Source organism: Gorilla gorilla, chromosome 8 (genome assembly GCF_029281585.2).
Source record: "Gorilla gorilla gorilla isolate KB3781 chromosome 8, NHGRI_mGorGor1-v2.1_pri, whole genome shotgun sequence".
NCBI classification, from domain to species: domain Eukaryota; kingdom Metazoa; phylum Chordata; class Mammalia; order Primates; family Hominidae; genus Gorilla; species Gorilla gorilla.
The window spans coordinates 68,561,748-68,569,088 of NC_073232.2; the positions used below are offsets into that span (position 1 = coordinate 68,561,748).

Below are 7,341 nucleotides of genomic sequence, written 5' to 3' on the forward strand. Positions count from 1 at the left end.
AGAGGGAGACAGAGGGGCAGAAGGGAACTCCATGTCTCAAGCACTGCCTAGTGCTTCTGCCTGTGCTGGGCTGGGTAATTTGCATACCTGGTCAGATATCTACTGAAACATTCATTCCATTTTGTGTTCTCCCTCTCTGTTTCTTTTTTCTTTCCTTCTTTTTTTAATGGCATTGAGATTTTTATTTTCCTACCTTCCTGCTTTCTTTTAACATTAAAAACATTATAAGCCAAATTATTCTCTTTTTGACCCAAGGTTGTGATAGGAACCCTCTTGTTACAAAGTGGTGGCTGAGCTGTGCCTGCTTTTATGCTTTTCTGGCCCCTCTCAACCTCTGGCTGTCACTTCTCTGTTCTTTCTCAGTTGTCCCTTAAGAGTGTATTCTAATCCCTGTGAAACAGGGACTGAAAGTACCAATCTCATTGTTACGAGGTTTAAGAGAAGGTCCAGCATTAAGCCAAGCTCTCAGGAAAATTGAAACAGTTCCTCCTTGCACTTCAATACAGCAGCTTCTCATCTGTCACGGGCTGAGGAACGACTGAACCGTAAACCAAGCATAGGGTATAAGTCCACAGGCCAGGTGAAGGCCTGGATGGTAAAGTACATGGGCTTTGTGACTCCACTGCTGACATCCAGGTTAAGGAAGGACTGACTTAGTGAGCAGTTCCAAGACCACTGAGCTCACAGTTCCCTGTGGCTGTCTCCCTCATACCTCCACCATGACCAGGCTTGAGGAGGGGACTCTCAGTTCCCCTGACACACTTGGAATAGTATGAGGGGTGCAGCAGAGGCCAAAAACTGAGTGAACGGCCCTGGGGAGTCCATGGAGGATGCTGACAAACCAATCACAAAGTTGGTGCCATTCGCTCTTAAGAAGGAGAGGCAGGGCCTGGGCAAGAACAGCAGCTGGAAGGTGAAATGCAGGCCTGGCTCTCAGTAGCGGTAGTGATCAGGCTTGAAGGGGCCATCAGGGGAGATGCCCCAGGTACTGGGCCTGTTTCTCAGTCAGCTTGGTCAATTTCATGATCAGCTTGCCCAGGTGGGCTTCAGCCACTGCCTCATCCAGCTTCTTGGGTAGGACATGAACCTCAATGGGGTACTTCTCTGGGTGGGTTCACAGCTCATTCTGTGCAGTCACCTGGTTGATGAAGGAGTCACTCATCACAAAGCCAGGGTGGCCCATGGCACAACCCAGGCTGACCAGCCGACCCTCAGCCAGCAGGATGGTGTGGTGCCCATTCTTCATCCAGTACCCGGCCACCTGGGGCTTGATGGCCACCTTCTCCAAGTGTTCTCACTGAGCCACTTGACATTGACCTCCACCTCAAAGTGTCCAGTGTTACATACAATGGCATCATCCTTCATCTGTTCAAAGTGCCGGCCAAGGATGATGTTGACACAGCCTGTGGTGGTGATAAAGATGTTGCCCTCCTGACAGGCTTCATCCATGGTGGTCACCTCATAGCCCTCCATGGCAGCCTGCAGTGCATTGATGGGGTCGATCTTGGTGATGATGACATGGGCCCCGAAACCCCACAGGACCTGGGCACAGCCCTTGCCCACATTGCCACAGCCTGCTACCATCGCTACCTTGCCAGCAATCATCACCACTGTGGCCCACTTGATGCCATCTATGAGGGACTCCCAGCAGCCATAGAGCTTGTTGAACTCACTCTTGGTGAGGGAGTCATTGACATTGATGGCAGGCACCTTCAGGATCCCATTGACCATCATCCTGTGTGGGTTGTGGACCCGTCATGGTCTCCTTGGAGGTGCCTCAGATGCCCAGCAAGAGCTGTGAGTACTTTGTGTGGAAGAGGTTGGCGAGGTCACCCCCATCCTCCAGAATAATGTTGAGAGCCCATCCCTGAATTACAGTGACTGCTCGATGCACCATGGGTACTCTGCATTCTTTTGTCCTTCCAGGTGTATACTGGAATGCCAGCCTTGGCAATGGCAGCCAACACATGGTCCAGGGTGAGGAAGATGTTGCTGCTGGGGCACCCAGGGTGATGAGGGACCCAATGTGGATGGCCGTCTCCATGGTCATGTGCAGGCAGCTGGCACTGTGGGTGCCCTCTAGTGGCTTGGAGGCCGAGTACAGCTCCCACATGTGCATCAGGCCTGACATCTCATTCTCTACAATGTTCAGGGCCTTGCGTCCCCAGGCGGCCAGGCCAATGTCAATAACTTTGCTGGGCAGTTTGTCAGACAGGCTGGTGACGCTTATGATGGAGACAGGTGAAGGGGACTGGGCCTTGGTCTAGGGACAGGCACTGGGTGGGTGGCTCTAGACAGGGTCTCTCTCTCTCTCTCTCTCTGTGTGGGGGGGGGGGGTGTGTTTTCTATTTTACATTTCAAGCAGATGGCCAGGCCCTTGGTATTGCACAGGTGCTTGCAGTGTGTATTAGCCAGGGATAGCCAGAGAAATAGAACCAATAGGATATATATGGGTATATGTATATGTAAGAGGAGATTTATTATTAAGAATTGGCTCATGTGGTTATGGAGACCGAGAAGTCCCATGGTTTGCTATCTGCAAGCTAGAGAAAGAAGAATGTCAGTGGTGTGACTCAGTCTGAGTCCGAAGGCCCAAGAATTAGAGGGGCGGGGGTGAGGCAATGGTGTCAGTCCAAATGCTATGACCTGAAAGTTAGTGTCCCCTAAAGATTCATATGTTGAAATCCTAAACCCAAAGGGATGGTATGAGGAAGTGGGAGTATGGGGAGATGATTAGGTCACCAGGGTGGAGCCTCAAGGATTGAATTAGTGTCTTTATAAAAGAGGCCCCAGAGGGCTGCCTCACCCCTTCCACTGTGGGAGAACACAGGAGACATTGTTGGCCAAAAGATGCTAACAATGAACCAGAGAGCTGACTCTCACCAGAAAGCTAATCTGCCTTGATATGGACTTCCCAGACTCCAGAACTGTTTAAAATAAATTCCTGTTGTTTGAAAAGTATACAGTTTGTGGTAGTTTCTTTAGAGCAGCCCAAATGGACTAAGATACAGTGGGAAACAGTGGCCTGAAGTGAAACTCTCTTCCATCTTGTGTTAAGATGGAAACTCCTGAGAGGTGACGCTCAGTGTCTCTGAATGAGAGAGTGGGCAGGGAGGTAGAGAAGGCAGAGGTCAGGGGGTTAGAGATGTAGCTTGCACCTCACTGGACCCCCAAGGGGTGTCTAGATGGTGCCAGGCCCAGGGACCCAGCCTCACCATGGCCCCTGGGACTGAAGGGCCCATGCAGGCTGGACACTGGGTGATAGGGGAAGCCACGAGGACTGCCGACCAGGGGGCTTCTGGACACAAGACTTTGACCCAACCCTGGAGAAAGAGGAGCCCTTCGGGGTATGTGAAAAATTTCCCTAACTATTAAGACTTCCATTTCGAAATTACGAATCTTTTAGATGAACCACAAACCTTGCAAAAATTTTACAGACCACTTGAGAAAACCCCCACGCTTCTTCTATCAGCTGTTCTTCTTCTATCAGTGTTCACTTCTTCTATCAGCTGGAGAATTTCCATGGGAAGTATAGGAAAGCCCGTCTTAGGGTCCATATGGGAGATCCCAGCCTGAGCCTGGCTACAGGCTGTGCAGAGGCAGGACCCAAGAGGAGACCAGAAGGACAGGGCTGTAGTGACTGTAGGTTGCCGGCTCATGATCACAAGGGCAGCCAGGCCTCAGCAGGACCAGACATTGGAAAGCCCACAGGACCCCTGCTTGGAGTCTCCTTCAGGTTTCCCTGCTCCCTGGGCCATGCGGCCTCAGCTCTGCCCCTTCCCTCCCTCTGCACCTGCTCCCTTCTCCCCACCTCTGCCTCTCTGTGTACTTGGCTGCTAGTAGCCCTGCAGTCTGCAGTTGCTCATCCTCTGTTCAGATGACCCCATGGCCACGTTGCTGGGGAGAGATTCTGATCCCATAGTCTGGGTCAAGCTGTCCATGCCTGATCTGACCACCAAGGTCATACCATACAATCAGGGCTGCTGCTGGATCCAGCACAGGGTATGGGGAAGTTTGAGGATGTGGCAACAGGTGGAGCAGGTGCCCCCAAAGTTGTCTCCAGCATGTGGAGGAGCCTGCCCATCTGTCTCCCCATGAGTGGCCCCTGTCACCTGCTTCCTTCACTCCTGCTCCTGATGCTTCCACGAAGCTGAGCCACATGAGCAAGTGAACATCCCTCTGCCACCCTCACTGCCTCAGCATCACCCCTTCCATCAGGCCCCACTCCTGCCTGCTGCCTGCAGCCTACCCAGTGAACTCAGCTCAGAGACCAGGGCTGGGCCTGGGCAGAGGGGATGAGGGAGTCCCATGCCTTATGTGCAGGAAACGTGGGTCTGGGCTGTTAACAGCAAAGCCATTGTATTAGTCCACTAGGTGGCCAAAACAAAGTCCCACACACTGGGTGACAAAAAAACAGACATTTTTTTCTCAGAATTCTGCAGGCTGCAAGTCCAAGGTCAAGGTGTGGGGAGGGTCGTTTCCTCTGAGTCAGCCACCTTCCTCCTGTGTCCTCCCATGCTTTACCCTCTGTGCATGTCTGTTTCCTAAACTGTTCCTATAAGCACACCAGTCGTACTGGATTAGGGCCCACCCTAATGACCTTGTTTAATTTAACCCTTACAAATCCTCTCCAACCACAGTACAGCTGCATTCTGAGGAACCGGGGGTTGGGACTTTAATATATAAATTTGGGGAGGACACAATTCAGTGCATGCCTGTCTTTATCAGCAGCACTGCCCTCTCTAAGTGGTAATTTCTAAAAGACAATGGGGCTCTGGGGAAAGACTCCAACATGTTATGAAGCCAAAAGGCCCCAGTTCCGGCTGGACTGCATCGTTATGGGTAGTTTGGGGGCCATAGCTGTCCAGAGTGAATGATATTCCACACATCCTCCCTGCCCAGCACACCCGGGGGCTCCGCCATGGCTGCTCCTGCAGGATGAGCTCCAGGCATTTGATGCCATGCTGGGACAGGACCCTATGGCTCAGGCCAGCTTGCAATACCGGAGGGGACCTTGGAATCTCGTCATTTCCTCTGATGAGTGAGGAGCCAGGGTAGACCATGTGGGTGCCCTCATTGTTCTGGGGCAGTGACCCCCTGCTCATGATCCCTGTGGAGGTTCTGGGGCTCCAGGGACATCCAGGCCAGAATGCCCAGCAGTTCAGCTCATAAGTCCAAATGTAACCTGGGAGTCTCAAACTCACGGATACAATTATTGCAACCAGAAATCCTGGTCCTTCCTTCCCTATATCCCTGCTTCTCTGGGTGGGTGGGGGCATCCCAGGAGGAAAAGTCTTGCTCAGAGAGCAGATGGCCCTGGAGGTGTTTGTTTGACAGCTGGGACTCCATGAAGGGGAGGGTGGCCCCAGCTCAGGCTGTCTCAAAAATGGGAAAGAACAAAGTCTGCAGAAGCTCTAACCTGGGGCCCAGGGGACAGCAGGCACAGGGGCTGAGAGGCATCTCCCATTTACCCTCCCTCCAGGGTCTTCCTGCCTTGGTGGCCTCAGACATCAGTGGCGCAGGGGCCTCCCTGAGGACTGGGATGAAGATGAGAAGGGGGTAGTGTGCCAGTCCGCTGTTCCAGGAGACACAAGTGTTACTTTTGTTTACTAGGCAGATGTTACAAACTGACTTTAAAACAATGTTTGCAGAGTCATGGAACAAATACCACGGAGCAGCACCGAGCACAGAGGAAGGCCCCCTGCCCTGGGCATCTGTGGGAAACCAGGGCCCCAAGTCTGCGGTGAGCTGGTGCAGAAACTCTGAGCTGAGGAGCTAACATTATACCCATCTGCAACTGAGAGAACCTGCCAGGCTCCAGCAAAACCAAACAGGAAATTCTCCCCAGGAGACACTGTCCTCATCCAGGGGAACCAGGATTCTCATGGAAAATCATTTCCTACTGAAGAGGAGGTCAGAGGAAAAACTCCCAGGTATCCCAAAGAGAGGCAACAAATACAAGAAACAAGGAGATTCAAAGCCCAGAGAGTAAAGAGAATAGAGTGATCTAAAAGGAACATTGAAATAAAGGTGTATAAAATGTTCAAAAAAAGATAAAGGAATAAAACTATATGACAAGAACAGCTAATTATGACAAATGCAGAGTTTTAAAAGGACCAAAGTTCTAAAATGCATTAATGAAAAATGAAACACAACCAGAAAGTTCAAGACAAAAAGTGGAATAACTCCAAAGACAGATCTGAGCAGCATCTGCCCTGCAGCCCCACTGACTGAGATGGAAACCAGAAACAGGATGTTGTGTGCTGGGAGCAGATAAGGAGTGTCTAGCAGGGCAGCTCACTCCACCATCCTCAGCCCACTCCACCATCCTCAGCCCACCCCACCATCCTCAGCTCACTCCACCATCCTCAGCTCACCCCACCATCCTCAGCTCACTCCACCATCCTCAGCCCACCCCACCATGCTCAGCTCACCCCACCATCCTCAGCCCACTCCACCATCCTCAGCCGACTCCAGCATCCTCAGCTCACTCCACCATCCTCAGCCCACTCCACCATCCTCAGCTCACCCCACCATCCTCAGCTCACCCCACCATCCTCAGCTCACCCCACCATCCTCAGCTCACTCCAGCATCCTCAGCTCACTCCAGCATCCTCAGCTCACTCCAGCATCCTCAGCTCACTCCAGCATCCTCAGCTCACTCCAGCATCCTCAGCTCATTCCACCATCCTCAGCTCACTCCAGCATCCTCAGCTCACCCCACCATCCTGAGCTCACTCCACCATCCTCAGCTCACCCCACCATCCTCAGCTCACCCCACCATCCTCAGCCCACCCCACCATCCTCAGCTCACCCCACCATCCTCAGCCCACCCCACCATCCTCAGCTCACCCCACCATCCTCAGCTCACCCCACCATCCTCAGCTCACCCCACCATCCTCAGCTCACTCCAGCATCCTCAGCTCACTCCAGCATCCTCAGCTCACTCCAGCATCCTCAGCTCACTCCAGCATCCTCAGCTCACTCCAGCATCCTCAGCTCACCCCACCATCCTGAGCTCACTCCACCATCCTGAGCTCACCCCACCATCCTCAGCTCACTCCAGCATCCTCAGCTCAATCCATCAGCCTCAGCTTACTCCATCAGCCTCAGCTTACTCCACCAGCCTCAGCTCACTCTAGCATCTTCAGCTCACTCCACCATCTGCAGCAGCCAGAGGCTGAAGGAAAGACGGCAAAGCTGACACATGCACACTCACACACACACATGCACACATATAAACATACGCAATCACAAACACACACACATCAGCAAACACACACACATACATACTACGCACACACACGCACATCGACACACAGGCAAACATACACCCCCAAG

The 7,341-nt window shown here is 52.4% G+C and overlaps 1 pseudogene; it reads right to left on the reverse strand.

Annotated features, from left to right (window-relative positions):
• Nucleotides 1–933: 933 nt before the first annotated feature.
• LOC101144621 (adenosylhomocysteinase-like) lies at nucleotides 934–2,236 on the reverse strand (annotated as a pseudogene).
• Between the last annotated feature and the right edge of the window lie 5,105 nt (nucleotides 2,237–7,341).